This window comes from Myodes glareolus, chromosome 8 (assembly GCF_982192425.1).
Source record: "Myodes glareolus chromosome 8, mMyoGla1.1, whole genome shotgun sequence".
Taxonomy (NCBI): Eukaryota; Metazoa; Chordata; class Mammalia; order Rodentia; family Cricetidae; genus Myodes; species Myodes glareolus.
In genome coordinates, this window is record NC_142033.1 from 7,820,333 (window position 1) to 7,836,580 (window position 16,248).

A 16,248-nucleotide genomic window follows, 5' to 3' on the forward strand; every position below is an offset into this window, starting at 1 on the left:
ACAGACTTTCTCTGGTGGCTCCTAGTTTAAATCTAGTATAAAGAAAGCATGTGAGGTGTCAAACAGAAACGAAGTAAAAGTAGATGGCTGGAGATCAGGCCCGCATTGAACTTTGGTCTTGTTTGTGCACAGTGTCTGAGTTCCCTCAAGGGTTGGAGGTTCATGCTATCAGGCAGGCTTCTCAGGGCTCATGGTTGGGGGGTGGGGGGGGTCTTCTTTAACATGGCCAGAGTTGGGTGCTCTGTTTTAATGTCAGTATTTACTTTGAATTTTATCAGTTTATGTTGGTTTGGAATTTTGTTGTGACAGGCATTAGATTTGTTCAAATTCTGTGATTAGTATTGTAATAAATGTATTTTTATAGTGATAAAATCTGTATAATCTAAAAAGTGCCATTTAATTATATTTAACTGTAATTCGTTGATACTTTATGCATTCAAAATGTTCTGTAATCATCACTTCTATTTCCAGAACTTGCCATTATCTCAGATAGACTCTTGCCAATTGGGCAGTAATTCCCCACCCCTCATTCGTGGTCTCTGGTGACCTCTCCTTTTTGTCTCTGTGTTTGCCTATCTCACACATATCACGTGTGATCTTAAAATATTTTCCTCTTTATATATGGCTTTTTCACATAGAATGTTTTCAAGGTTCATCTATGTTATTGCAGGTACTGAACTTCAATTTTTTTTTTAGGACAGAACAATACTTTATCATGAGTATATGTCACCTTTTGTTCCTTTGATAAACAGTTGAGTTGTGTCTACTTTTCACTATTGTGAAGTCACTACTGGGGATCTCAGACTCTGTCTGTGTCCAGTGCTTTTAAGAATCTGCTGGGTCATATGGTGACCTGCCTTTGCAGGAGTCACTGGAAGTGCTTTCTGTGTTAGTACATGTTACAGCGACACATGAGTGTCCAGTCCACAGTGTTCTGGTCAGTAATAAGTAAACAAGCAAATAATTTATGTGGTCATTTCTTTGGCTGTTTCAGGATTGTGTTATGTTCCTGTTGGTGGGTAATAAGACATCTCTGTGGGTGCTGAATAGTAAACCCTCAGGAAATATATCGGTTCCAAAAGGTTTCTTATGTTCTGCCTTTTTGCTTTGTTGGCCCTTTGGTACACTGAAATACTGAGTTTTTCTGAAGACCTGTGTTTCTAGCTTGGTTTGCTTATTGTTTAGGTGATATTTAAAACAAAGCGTTGCCAAATTCAAGATCATTGAGTTTTATGGTTTCATCTTAAAAAATTTACAGCTGTAGTCTATTGATGTTAACTTTTATGTGGTTATTCCTATTTTTCAGAGTAAGTTTTCGTTTTTAATTTAGATACATATTTTGTTTGTGATCTAACAAATAAAGCTTGCCTGAAAAGCAGAATGCAGAGCTAATTACTAGTTAACCACAGAGGTCAGGCAGTGGCTATACACACCTTTAATCCCAGCACTCGGGAGGCAGAGGCAAATGGATCTCTGTGAATTCAAGGCCACCCTGAACTGTACTAGATTTATCCAGTCTCAAAGTGAAACAGAGCCAGATTAAAGGTGTGGTGGCTCACACCTTTAGTCCCAGTATTTGGGAGTCTTACACCTTTAATCCCAGCACTAAGGAGGTAGAGACTGGAAGGGATATGGCTGGGTGGAGAGAGGAATAAAAGGCGGGAGGAGATGGAGCAGCTCGAGGCATTCAGTCTGAGGACAGTGGAGACAGACACCCCATTGAGTCTGAGGATTTCGTGGAGGTCAGAACTAGTGCCTGGCAGCTCTGCTTCTCTGCTCTTTCTGCTTTCATATCTGACTCCGGATTTTTACTATAAAGACCAATTAGAAATCTGCTGCAATTGTTCTTTTCCTGTTAAACGGTCATAGTTTCCCTGCTGAAAATCAATTGGCTATATATGTGAAGTGTTTTTCCTGGCCATCATGTGCTGTGTTATTGGTGTGTGCCTGCCCATCATTATGCCAATGTTTCATTATTTTGTTGTATTTAACTTGCTTTATTTTGTGTGTATATGTTTATTTGTGTGAATGATGTAGGCACCTCAGTTGTCCGTTCCCACATTCATTGTTTTTCTGCGGTAGACACTGGTGCAGAGGTTCATGGGTTTTATGGCTTCACCAGCCCATACCTCTCATCTGGCCTTGGAAGATGAGATGGGATTACAGACAGTCCTGACAGTCATCTGGCTTCTGATATGGGTTCATGGCCTTGAACTCACTGAGCCAGCTCTCCAGACACTGGCTATTACTTTTAATATGTACTTTAAAATGTATTTCTATTTTTAAGGTCTCTTATATACTTCAGTGGGAGAGAGCTTGCCTAGCACATGTGAGGACTAGGTTTGATTTCCTGGTACCACATATACACAGACACATTCATACCTATACACATATACACAGAGATACACACACACTTAGCAACACAGACACACACACATGCATGCATACACACACACACACGCACCCCTAATATATTTCTTAAATCCCTTCCCTCAGGCACCGTGAGCCCCTTCCTGACTGCTTAGGGTTGCAGGCATGTGCCACAGGTCTAGCTTAAGGTTTGACTTTACTAGTTTCATTTATTTTGTGATACTTCAGAAAGAACTCCAAGTATCACATTTATTACAAATTCTGATGGGTGTCCTTTGAGGAAAATTAATGCCTGGCCCAGCAAATGTTTGGTTTCACATTTGATGCTATGCTTTCTATGGAAATTAATGTACTTGTTTACAGAAAGGGTATAGGAATGAGAGATACTAGTCTCTCTCTCTCTCTCTCTCTCTCTCTCTCTCTCTCTCTCTCTCTTTCTCTCTCTCTCTCTCTCTCTCTCTCTCTCTCATGTGTTTAACTCTTTATCTGATCAAGAATAAATGTTCTTATTATTCCATTGGCAGCACGGTGTAGGGGATTAGGAATGACAGCTGCCACTCTCCCATTGTACTGGCGCACTTTTATTTGTGTCATATGTTCCAGAGTACGTCTGCATCCTTGCTACCCTTTGTTGTAAGTGAATATTTGGGAGCTGGGTCCACAGCCTCAGAGACAGAGCACTTGTCTAGCTTGTGTGAGGCCCCGAGTTCAGTGCAGAGGAAGAAAGGGATGAAGGACCAATAATTTCCCCAACACTTTTACCATAGTCTGGGGCAGTAATTCTCACCCTTCCCAGCGGCACCAATCTTTAATGTTGTGGTGATCCCCAATCATAAAATTGTTTTGTTGCTACTTCTGTGAATGGTAAATATCAGCTATGCAGGATATCGCAACCGCAGGCCTAGGGAGTTGAACGTTTTTCTATTCTATTCTGTCCTCTCATTTTATGCCTATGAGTGTTGTCTGCATGCACGTGTGCGCCCTGTACATCTGTACCTGTGGAAGCCAGAGTAGGGCATCTAGTCCTTAGACCTGGACTTCCATGCCATGGACCGGCTCAGGGGAGCCACTCAGACCGAGGGAAAACAGGGCGAAGGCTCAGAAGAATTCAGGAATCGGCGAGGAAATGACAGACAGACATATTCAATGTGGTTGAATATGCTGCTGTAACTTTACTATAATCAGTGTAAGGTTTATATATTTTTTTTTTACAATCAAAGAACTTGGCAAAGGCATACATCATCAGATCATAAAAAAAGAAAAAAGAACAGCATAAAACAGTTTACAAAGAGAATCTTTGAAAATGCTTTGACTTGGGTGCAAGGACTTTTGCTCAGTCTGTACCAGGTGGCTGGCTGGGCTAAGTGACCTTGTGCTCAGAATATCTTGGGTGGGAAAGGGAAAGGCCACTATCTTCCTGGGAAAACTTTCTGCTAGGAAATTTCATGATCGCAAACTACTCTGAAACTCATCTTACACCATTAACCTCAACTCTCCTCCCTCCCTGACTCTCAGGCTCACATGTTGTTATCAGCTTAGGTCTTTTCTGGCCATAATGAAGGCTTCATAGGCCTCCTGTTTGCAACTGCACGTATCTCCCCAGGCAGATGCCTAGTGGGGACTGCTGCAATTGTTTTTCTGCAGAAGGCTTCTGCAGTAAGATTAACCACTAGTTAGTTAATCCTAGTAAGATTAACTCCTTTTGCTCCACATCATTAAGGAATTATCCTAACGATGACCCCCAATTCCCAGAACTGGCTACTTCTTAAAGGCTTGAATAAATGATGGGGCAGAGCTTAAAATGTCCTCAGCAGTCTTGTTTGTATCCGCAACTTTCTGGAATAGTCTGATCTGTTGGTAAGATGCAAGAATCACAAAGAACAGAAAGACAAGGAAAAGACAGACATATGGCGCCAAGGGCAATGAGGTCGAGTCAATGCAAATGGCGACTCAGGTGGCATCATGACCACAGCTGATTGCCAAGGGACAGCCTGGGACGCAACTCCGTGAAGCGCTAGCCCCAATCCTACGACAACAGTCCGTCCAGTCAGCATTTCTGCTACACTGGCGTGACAGCCATGGATGTAGCACTTCCAGATGGTTGGCACTCATCAAGCGGGTGCTAGTATTCAAACCGTGGTCCTCTGCAGGAGCAACAAGTGCTCTTAACCACTGCGCCACCTCTCCAGTCCCCAGCCAAGGGAGAATTAAATATTTTGTAGCAAAAACAGTGTTATCAATTACAAGTCTCTCAGAAATTATAATTACTTTTTAAGTTTTGAATTAATTTATTCCAACCTATGAATGAAATAGATGACTGCCATAATTCTAACTTAAATTACTTTTCCCTGATACATTGAGAAATCTTGAAACATCGCTTCGTGCCCATTCCTGGTTTGCTCGCTCCGTCTGTGTGTGTGCTCGTTTTCTCTTCCACATTGTTCTGGAGTGAATGGTACCAGTTAAGTATTTTTGGAAGGTGTGCACCCATGTGCACGTGTGCGTGTGCACTACTGACATGCTACAGTGTAGGCTGAGCTTGTATGGTAACTGCATTTGACTTGTTGGAGTGGAGCAGTTGAAGCGGATTCAGTGCCAGGAATAGCAAATTGGAGATGTCACCTCTGACCTGCAGGAACTTACTGCAGCCCTGCAGAGCTGCGGGTCGCAGTACTAGGACTCTGGGTGAGTGTGACTCCTGAGCTTGTTCTCACAGATCTCATTCAGATAGTCAAGGGTCTTCTCACATGTAAAGGAAAGAAGAATGGTACTTGATGTTAGCAATAAGATTATTTGATGTTAGAATGTAAAAATGTAAGTGATGGCGGGGGTTTGCAGAGGTGAAGTCAGTGATGTGGAGGTGCTTTATGACTGGGTTGTACTGAGTTCAGAGAATTTACAGTCTGTATTTTGGACAGTGTGACTTAAAATTTGCATATTTAGGATATGTTGTTGATTTTCTGAAATTAAAAGTTATGCTATAAATAATTAATATTTTCTTTCAGTCTGAATATTTCCCTGTCAAGAGTTTTTAGAGTTCTTGAGAACTGCTGACATTTAGCTTACAGCTAGTGCTGCGGTTAGGCTTTCTGCGCTGTGTTGCGTCTGCACGCTGTCCCTGCTGATGCAGGCTGTCGTCTTCAGTGCTGGCCACACTCTGGTTAGCTGCCTGCTTTAGTGGTGCTCCGAGAACCCTCCTCTCTACCTCACTGTAAGCCTTTACTCTCTGTCTTTGAAATCTGTGTATTCTGTCGTCTTTGGCTAACCCCCCGAGTCTAGTGTGCAGCAGCTCTCCTTACCTTTCTGTCACCTGCCACCTGTCTCTTCCCTTCTGTCCCACCAGAGCAGCGTCTCTCCTCCGCCGTCCTCTAGAACTTTCTATTGTGTCCTCATTGTTGTAGGAAAGGTTTTATATTTGTTTATTTCATTTTACTTACGTATTATTATTACGGTCTATTTGGGAAAAGGTCATGTTATATAGTCTTGGTTGGCATGGTACTTGCCATGTAGTCTTGAATGGCCTCAAACTTATGGCAAGCCTCACTTGGGCCTTTCGAGTACTGAGGCTCTGGGTGCGAGCCAGCAGACCTGGCTTTTATCTCTAGATCTTTAGAGTGTGATTCTTTTCCTCTTTGATGGCGTCTTATGTTCCTCCTGTTCCCGTAGAAAGCAGCGTGGAAAGCAGGGCACAGGAGGCGCAGGCCAGTAGTTATTAAATGGATAAATGGTGTTAGTCATAATGATGCTATTCAAACTTGCCGGCTTAGGAAGACACACATCTAGCTTATAATTAACAAAAATTAAAACCCTTTAAACCTTAATTTCTTTCACATTCAGAAAATTTTGATTCTTTTTTTGTATGTCAGACATTTTATTAGGCACTAAGTGCTGGTGACAAGACAGGCATGCTCTGTCTACTTGGAGCTCATGGTCTGGCAGGGCGATAGACTAGTGCATAGGTATTTACCAACATTGACAAGCGCGTTCTGTGGAAACACGAAGGAAGATGAGGTGGCAGAAGACTGTGGGGAGAGCTGCACCTGCCCTGTCAGAAACGCCATCAGTCTAGGGGACCATGAAGCTGAGAAGGGAGAGCTTTCTGTGCCAGGAAGGCCCTGTGGTGTGAACAGTTGGTGTGTGAGGCGCTGAAAGGATCCTGGGAGATGTCCAGCCAGAGAGGGGAATGCAGTTGGAGAGGTAGGAAGGGATCAGGCTGAGTCATGATAACAAGTGTGGAACTTATTTCATGCTCTGCAAGCTATTGGCAGGTTTAAATGTCCCAGTTGGAGTTTCTCTTTAATCAGAGGAACCTTGCTGCAAAAGCAAGAAATGACAGGCAGGAGAGGAGTTGAAAAACAGGAAAGAGGCCATCATGGTCCAAAGAGAAGATGACTTGGCAGTGATCAGAAAAGGAAAAAGATGGAGCCGAGATCGGACTCATTGGCAGAGCTGATGAGATTTAAGGAGACGTGAAGGAGACCGGAAGGTGGTTCCTAGGTTTGTGGCTAGAGCAGATGGATGAATGGTGACTCTCGAGTGAGACTGGACGTTGTGAGAGGGAAACCGTGATGTATTTTGAACACTGATGTGCAGTCTGCCTATCATCTAGAGAGAACTCACTTGGTCCTGGAATTCAGGGGCTTGGGAAGAGATAAGGGGGCAGTGAAGGTGCTGGAGTGGTCACTTACTTCGTGAACAATGAGAAAGAGGCAGCATGGAAGGCTTGCTTTGTTCGTGCATACACATAAAGAGAACGCGTAAGTTTGTCTTTCTGTTGCTCTGATACAATGACCACACAAAGGCAGCTTCAGGGAGAGGGTCCACATGAGCTAGAATTGAGTGCATCACCACAGGGGAGTGACCAGCCAGAACCAGAGAGCAGTGTTTTTTAATGCACGTGAGCTGGTGCTTGGCTCATTTTCTGTACATGCACACACCAGAATCTTCTTCCCAGGGAATGGTGCCACCCAAAGTGGGCAAGTTTTCCCACCTCAGTTACACAACACCCCCACCCCCAACACTGCTCGCAAGTCAATTGAATCTAGACTCCCATTGAAACTCCCTAGGTGGTTCTAGCCAGTGCCAAGTTGACACTTAAAACTATGTCACAATATGATGTATATTTTTTTCTTTTTAAAAATCTCATTAATTGTATAGTACATAAGAGTGAAAAATGTTCCCACTGACTTTCTGTTGATGGAGCAGATAGCAAAGCCACTTCCTAGTTGTATGGCAACAGTCTTTTCATAATAAACATAATTCTTTTATTTTCCCACTCTTTGCTCTCATTTTGTTGATATGCCTGGATCAGGTGTCGCTTCAATACTCATTGTCTCTCTAGTTTCATGTGATTTGTATTTGTTGTTTGTTTTCTGAGAGAAGGTCTTACTCTGTAACCTTGGCTGGCCTGGAACGCACTGTGTTGCTCAGGCTACCCTCAGACTCACAGAGATCTAGCTCTGCCTGCCGAATGCTGGGATTAAAGGTGTGTGCTACCGAGGCTGGCCCTCACATGTGGTTTTACATATCAGGTATGGGCATGGGGTTTGTATATGAAAGGTAGGAAACTCTTCCTGAAATATCCATGTGTAATTTTTTTCATGCTTTTATCTGCCTGTAATAACTTCGATGCAGCAATCTTCAAGGCTATTACTTAAATAGCAAAAGTCTTAAAGGCTTCTTTTGACATATTATTGAAACTTGATAAGTAGGACAAATTGAAACATTATCTATGTGTTGAGCCTTTAATAATTATTAATGTAAAACTCAGTTTCATATTATGTGTCCTGTGTCACATGTCGAGTTGGACAGTTCTGCATAGATAAGTGCTTGATGGGTTTCTGGTCGTCTCTGCTTTTCTTTCCCACCACCCCTCATGCCTGTTTCTTTCATCGTAAGGAGAAGCAGTCAGTTCAAACTGCCCTCATTGTAGAAAGTGCCCACAGTAGACTGCCTTTTCTTCTCTCTAGTCACGGCCCACAGCCCAGAAGCCTTTGCTTTCTGTTAACAGCTCTTGTCTCTGACAGTGTTAGAGCAAAGCCTCATCTCTGTCTCCACTGCTCTAGAATAAAATAAGAAGCCCTGCTTGGTGAAACCTGGCTTACATCATTTCACAGAGACATGTGTGCCACTACTATCTGGCCTCTATGGTTAACTGTGGCTTTTGATGCCCTCTAGTCTCCAGGCAAGCTTTGTCAGGGTTTTGTAAACAGGAAGGAAGTGCCTGTAGATGGGTTCTGTAAACAGGAAGGAAGTGCCTGTAGATGGGTTCTGTAAACAGGAAGGAAGTGCCTGTAGACAGGTTCTGTAAACAGGAAGGAAGTACCTGTAAATGGGTTCTGTAACAGGAAGAAAGTGCCTGTAGATGGGTTCTGTAACAGGAAGGAAGTGCCTGTAGATGGGTTCTGTAAACAGGAAGGAAGTGCCTGTAGATGGGTTCTGTAAACAAGAAGAAAGTGCCTGTAGATGGGTTCTGTAAACAGGAAGGAAGTGCCTGTAGACAGGTTCTGTAAACAGGAAGGAAGTACCTGTAAATGGGTTCTGTAACAGGAAGAAAGTGCCTGTAGATGGGTTCTGTAAACAGGAAGGAAGTGCCTGTAGATGGGTTCTATAACAGGAAGGAAGTGCCTGTAAATGGGTTCTGTAACAGGAAGGAAGTGTCTGTAGACAGGTTCTGTAAACAGGAAGGAAGTGCCTGTAGACGGGTTCTGTAACAGGAAGGAAGTGCCTGTAGGTGGGTTCTGTAACAGGAAGAAAGTGCCTGTAGATGGGTTCTGTAACAGGAAGGAAGTGCCTGTAGATGGGTTCTGTAAACAGGAAGGAAGTGCCTGTAGATGGGTTCTGTAAACAAGAAGAAAGTGCCTGTAGATGGGTTCTGTAAACAGGAAGGAAGTGCCTGTAGACAGGTTCTGTAAACAGGAAGGAAGTACCTGTAAATGGGTTCTGTAACAGGAAGAAAGTGCCTGTAGATGGGTTCTGTAACAGGAAGGAAGTGCCTGTAGATGGGTTCTGTAAACAGGAAGGAAGTGCCTGTAGATGGGTTCTGTAAACAAGAAGAAAGTGCCTGTAGATGGGTTCTGTAAACAGGAAGGAAGTGCCTGTAGACAGGTTCTGTAAACAGGAAGGAAGTACCTGTAAATGGGTTCTGTAACAGGAAGAAAGTGCCTGTAGATGGGTTCTGTAAACAGGAAGGAAGTGCCTGTAGATGGGTTCTATAACAGGAAGGAAGTGCCTGTAAATGGGTTCTGTAACAGGAAGGAAGTGTCTGTAGACAGGTTCTGTAAACAGGAAGGAAGTGCCTGTAGACGGGTTCTGTAACAGGAAGGAAGTGCCTGTAGGTGGGTTCTGTAAACAGGAAGGAAGTGCCTGTTTTGACTAGTTTGCTTTTATGGAGCTCATTGTTTTCATGATTTTCAAAACTTATTTCATTGGATTTATAAAATATATAACAATTTATAATTTCCTTTTAATATGTATGTATGAGTAGTGTGTAAGAGGTTTGCATGTAAGTGGTGAATATGTGTGTGAGTGTATACGTGTGCACGTATTTGGAGACCAGAAGCTATGCTGAAAGTCTTCCTTGATCATTCTTCAGTCTCTTGCTTCAATCTAGGGCTTACTCATTCTAGGTGGCTAACCAGCCCTGGGATCTCTGCTTCCCAAAGTGTCAGGATGATGAGTGGCCCATCACACCCTCCTCACCCTTTGATGCATGCTGGGTATCTGGACTCTGGTCTTCAGGGCTGTAGAGCAAATGCCTGACTGAAGGAGCACCCGTTACCCATGTTGCTTTTATTAGCGTGTCCTGGTACAGTTGGAACGAAATGCTAACTCTGGTAACAGTGTTAGCAGAAATGGGAAATGGGAAAAAACAGTGAGAGTTGAGCCCATGAGCTTGTGGTGAGCTTGCGGGCGAGCTTGCACCTGTGGCAATCACTGAAGACTGTTGTGAATGATGCCTCGTGTTTACAGCTGGTCTTCGGAGTAGAAGGAAGGCACTCGAGATAGCATGGATCACAGCATTTATGTAATGAGTCATGTTTGACAGGGAACGCCAACCACACTCAGACTTCATATTCACCCCTAGATGCCAACCTAGCAAACTGTGCAGAAAAGCCAAAAAAAAAAAAAAGGTAGCATAATTATTGATTTAATGCACTGTAGTGAGCCAAGTTTGTAGAGACTCAGGCTATACTTTCTATTATGATCTTCTTGGGCCTCAGATTCTTTGTCCAGAACTTAGAGTTAATTTCTTGAACTATCTGTTATGGTACAGGTATCACCTCTAAAGTTTAGGTATTGAAACTTTTGGGCATTGGTGACTGCAGGAGGTGACTAGGCAGAGCCCACTGATGAATGAAGAGTGCTCACAGGAGTCCTCGAAGCTCACCCTTCCCTCGACCTCCTTGTCTATGCAAGGCCACTGTCCCTTCTCAGAGGGTGTGCTCACACACCATCCCAGCAGTGGAGACAGCCCTCGTCCTTGTCACTTAGAGCCACTCTGCTGTAGTATGACGGGCCTGCTTGTTGGGGTATCTGTCCCCACCCAGTACCCCAAAGCCGGCAAGTCCCAAAGAAAATCAATCACACAGAGATCTCTATAAGTTATAAAGCTGATTGGCCCATTAGGTCAGGCTTCTTATTAGTTCTTATAACTTATATTAACCCATTATTCTTATCTACGTTAGCCATATGGCTTGGTACCTTTTTCAGCTGTTAGCTCACATGTTGCTTCTCCGGTGGTCTGGGCAGGTATGGCAGAGGGAGTTTCCTGCTTCCCAGAATATTCCTGTTCTCATTGCCCCACCTCTACTTCCTGTCTGGTTGACCCACCTATACTTCCTGCCTGGCCAATCAGCGTTTTATTAAAAAACATGATTGACAGAATACAGACAATTCTCCTGCACCACTCTGCAGCTGAAACGTGGGAACAGACAGAATGTTTGTTTCAGTTATAGGGCCTAGATGTTTTCAGGGTGGAAGCCACAGCCGGAATGCCTGTCTGTCCCTAACAGTAGCTCATCTGGATGATGGCGTCTTTCCTGGTGGCGACTGCAGTGTTAAGTCTTACTGTTGGGAGGTTGCCATTTGTGTCGGGTGTGTTGCCCTTGGCTGTGATTATATTTGACAGATGCAGTAGTTTGGGGTTAAGAGAGAGGCCAGATGTTGGCCCTAAGGGTACCGACAACTGATTATTTTGGAGTTAATGCATGAAGCCAAGGATGTCTATCTGGTTTGAGTCATTGTTATTTCTTTCTTCCTGTCCCAGGACTGTGATGGCATCAGAGCAGGGGAACTGCAATTCTAGGGGTCCTGCTCCTGCTTGTCTTGGGGTCAGGGACTGTAGTCTTGGGTACAAAGCTACTGCTGATAGGCTTTTGTTTGTAACTTTGAAATGGAAGTTTTTTTTCCCCTGGTTCCTGTTGGCTTGGGATAGATGATTGGCACCTTGTCCTGGCAGTTTAATGTAATTAATCGTTGAACATTGAGTAAAAATCATAGGCCATTTTCCTAGACTATATTGACAGATCGAAATGAAATTACTCCCAAGTTAACACTACCCGGTATAACTCGCTAATCACTGAAATGCCCTGCCTGGCCTCATCTAGTGGGGTTGTCACTAGCTGACTTCACACGTGACTCATGAAACCAAGGAAGTGAACTTCTTACTTAATATACTCGAATTAATATGAGCTTAAGCCACACATAGCTGGTGGCTGCCATATTGGACAATACAGACTTAACCCCTCCCAAGTCCTGTGGGTTACAATCCCTATAAAAGAGGCCTGTGTGTGTATTTGTCTTAGAATTTCATATTTTCACCTCACTTCTGATCATTGCAGTCAATCATAGCCATAGTCATGGACCGTACTGTTTAAGAATCTTGTCACAGAACTGTGTTTGGCGCTGTGTATGTAACTCTTTGGAATTCAGGATTTAGCGGTGTTTCCTGTGTTTGAGTCTGCCTCTTCTGTAAGGCTGTGTCCAGGGTGGGTTCCACTCACTCAGGCTGTTATGTTTGTTGAGATATCTGAGAAGACCGAGACGGCTACAGGGGACTCTTTTATGTCATGGTGTCTCCTGCTAGGAACTCTGAAGATCTCAAGCCGTTGTTTGCTCAAATATTTTAAAAGTGCACTTCCTGTTCTCAAATATTACTTAGTAGTAAGATCAGAACTTTAGGAGTGATCGTCATAAAATCTGATATTTTATCTCTGTGGCAATGGTCCTCAGCCCTGGCGCACGTGAAAGGCTACAAAGGAAACCCTCATGCCCGCCCACCGCTCTAGCCCTCGCTCCTGACTTGGGCAGAAGAGGGTGTGCAGGGCACAGTGTCTAGCCACTCTTAGCACTGGAGGAATCCGTAGGCCTGAGGCAATGAGCAGATGTGGTTTTCTCTCTGGAGGATAATATCCTGAATTAGAAACTAATTCAGAATCTCCCTCCCCTTTCTAGTCGGAGCCCAGATTTCAAGGCCCAAGTAAAGTGCCAGCCATCGGGGATGGGCCCCATTGTGCTCACACACTCAGAACGATCTGTCCAAGGAATGCCCTAAAGGTCAGTGCCTGGAAGACAAATTAGTGGGCTTCTGTTTAATCTTTACTGACATTTAATTTATTAGTAAATTGTGATGATGAATTGCTTTTGAGTAGAAATGGCTTTTTAAATTTTGATTAATCTATTTTTATACATTTGATGATTAAAATATCTTAGGAACTATAAAATGTCTTAAGGATTACATTTGAATGGGCTGTTTAAAAGCATATGTATACTGCATGTTCACCTATATGCTTATAGATGTATAACATGTATGCAAGGATATTCAAGAAATTCGTGATAATGGCTCTAAGGAGGGGACATCAAGTTTGCAGGGGCTTCCTTTCATTGTATATTTTTGTATTGGTGCTGTGGTTTAGAACTTGTGGTTATGGTAAATTCCAAAACAAAACAGACGAAACCTGTTCCTGAAAACTTTCTCGAGTTTTTAGCAGTGTTTTACAGTTTTTCCTACTGGGAAGATATAAAACAGCCGTGCTGTAAGTGGAGTTGAAGGCCTCTGCTGATTTGGTTTGGATGTGCAATTTAGGGACACCCTTCACCTTTCCCTTTTTTGAACTCAAGATTTAGGTTTACTTTTCATTGTATCTTCTTACGCTCTATTTAACTCACCAGGGCCAGATCTGTCCCGTTTGATCTGTAGCACTAATTCTTAGAGTGGGCTCTTTCTCTGGTTCAGTTCCTGGTACTGGCACTCTCGCAGCCACACGGGTGGATGGCCCAGTCCTCTGCATCTCATCCTTTGACCTTGAAATACCGCCAGTTCCCAGGTGTTGATCACTTGTCTTACCTCTACCCCACCCTTGTCAGCAAAACAGCATTAAATTCATCCACCCAACCCCATACACTATGTTTAGAAGTTATTGTTAGCTCATACATAAGCCTTTAATGATCTGTTTGTGTCTACCTTCTTATGCAGGGCTCACCTCTATCATCCCCTCTGGGTCACCCTGTGCTAACTGTGCCCAATAGTTAGAGGACCCAGCATCATGTCTTGTACTTTTTCCTTTGATACATAGTCTGTTTGCTAGAAATAAGATCCACCCCATTCAATGGTCTTTAGTTAAGCTTCCAAGGTCTGGTTCGGATGTCACCTCTGATGACTCTAGCTTGTGTCATGTTGACACACAAAACCACCCCGTGCTTTAGTCGGCAAAGCTTTTCTTATTTTTATCATGATGCTTGCTTTCAGAGATCCTTGGGGCTCTGATGGTCCCTGTGCAAAATTGAGATGATCAATTCAGTGACCTGCTAAAGCCTGTCTGGCTTCAAACTTCTATAGTCCCCTGCCCCACCTTCCATATGAAGTTTAATATTGTTCTTTTGAGGCCTATAAAGAATTGTATGGGGATTGCATTGAATCTGTAGATTGCTTTTGGAAAGATTCCCATTTTTACTATGTTGATCCTACCTATCCAAAAGCATGGAAGATCTTTCCATTTTCTCTTCAGTCCATATCCTCTTCAATTTCTTTCTTCAAATACTTAAAGTTTTTGTCTATAGGTCTTTCACTTGTTTGATAAGAGTTACCCCAAGATATTTTATGTTGTTTGTGGCTATTATGAAGGGTGATGTTTCTCTGATTTCTTTCTCAGCCCGTTTATCATCTGTATATAGGAGGACTATTGATTAATCTTGTATCCTGCCACATTACTGAAAGTGTTTATCAACTGCAGGAGTTCCCTGGTGGAATTTTTTGAGTCCCTTATGTAAACTATTATCATCCATAAATAATGGAGTTTGACTTCTTCCCTTCCAATTGTATCCCCTTAATCTCCTTTTATTGTCTTACTGCTCTAGCTAGGACTTTGAGTACTACATTGAATAGATATGGAGAGAGTGGACAACTTTGTCTTGTTCCTGATTTAGTGGGGCTCACTTTGAGTTTCTCTCCATTTAGTTTGATGTTGGCTATCAGCTTGCTGTATTTTGCCTTTATTATGTTTAGGTATGTTTCTTGTATTCTTAATCTCTCGAAGATCTTTATCGTGAAGAAGTGTTGGATTTTGTTGTAGACTTTCTCAACATCTAATGAGAAGATCATGTGTTTTTTTTTCCTTTCAGTTTGTTTATGTAGTGGATTATATTGATGGATTGTCATCTGTTGAACCATACCTGCATCTCTGGGATGAAGCCTACTTGGTCATGGTGGATGATTTTTCTGATGTGTTGTTGGATTCGGTTTGCCAGTATTTTATTGAATATTTTTGCACCAATGTTCATGAGGAAGATTGGTCAGTAATTCTCTTTCTTAGTTGCGCCTTTGTGTGATTTGGGTGTCAGGGTAACTGTAGACTTGTAAAAAGAGTTCAGTAATGTTTTTTTTTCTGTTTCTATTATGTTTGACAATTTGTGGAGTATTGGTATTAGCTCTTCTTTGAAAATCTTGTAGAATTCCGCACTGAAACCATCTGGTCCTGGGCTTCTTTTGATTGGGAGGCTTTTGATGACTATTTCTATTTCCTTGGGGGTTATAAAACTGTTTAAGTTGTTTATCTGGTCTTGATTTAATTTTGGTATGTGGTACTTATCCAGAAAATTGTCCATTTCCTTTAAATTTCCCAATTTAGTGGAGTATATAGGCTTTTGAAGTTTGACCTGATGATTCTCTGGATTTCCTCAATGTCTGTTGTTATGTCCCCCTTTTCATTTCTGATTTTGTTAATATTTTCTCTCTGCCTTTGGTTAGTTTAAATAAAGGTTTGTATATCTTGTTTATTTTTTTTAAATGAACCAACTTTTTGTCTCATTGATTCTTTGTATTGTTTTCTTTGTTTCTATTTTTATTGATTTCAGCCCTTAATTTGATTATTTCCACTCATCTACTCCTCCTGAATGAGTTTGCTTCCTTTTTTCCTAGGCCTTTCAGTTCTGTTAATTTGCTAGTGAAGATTTCTGCAACTTCTTTACATAGGCAGATAGTGTCATGAACTTTCCTCTTAGCACTGCTTTCATTGTGCCCCATAAGTTTGGGTATGCTGTGCTGCCATTTTCACTGAATTTTAGGAATTCCTTAATTTCTTTCTTTATTTCTTCCTTGACCTAGTGATGATTCAGTTGAATGTTGTTTAGTTTCCATGAGTTTGTGGGTTTTCTGCAATTAGTGTTGTTGTTGAATTCTAAGTTTAAGCTATGGTGATTTGATAAAATACATGGGATTATTCTATTTTTTTTATTTTTTGGTGTCTGTTGAGGTTTGTTTTGTTTTTGAGTATGTAGTCATTTTTAGAGAAGATTCCATTAGGTGCTGAGAAGAAGGTATATTCTTTTGTGTTTGGGTGGAATGTTCTATATATGTCTGTTAAGCCCATTTGAACCATG

At 42.3% G+C, this 16,248-nt stretch overlaps 1 protein-coding gene across 5 annotated transcripts in view; it reads left to right on the forward strand.

Annotated features, from left to right (window-relative positions):
• Window positions 1-16,248, forward strand: part of Wdfy3 (WD repeat and FYVE domain containing 3) — a 242,562-nt gene that overhangs the window by 47,347 nt on the left and 178,967 nt on the right. Inside the window, exon 1 of one of the 5 annotated variants that reach the window (XM_087908828.1) lies at window positions 12,824-12,927. The exons of the other annotated variants lie outside the window; for them this stretch is intronic. The gene's annotated coding sequence lies outside the window, so the exon portion shown is untranslated. Of the gene's footprint in view, window positions 1-12,823; window positions 12,928-16,248 lie in introns of those variants that run through there. 5 annotated transcript variants of the gene reach the window in all.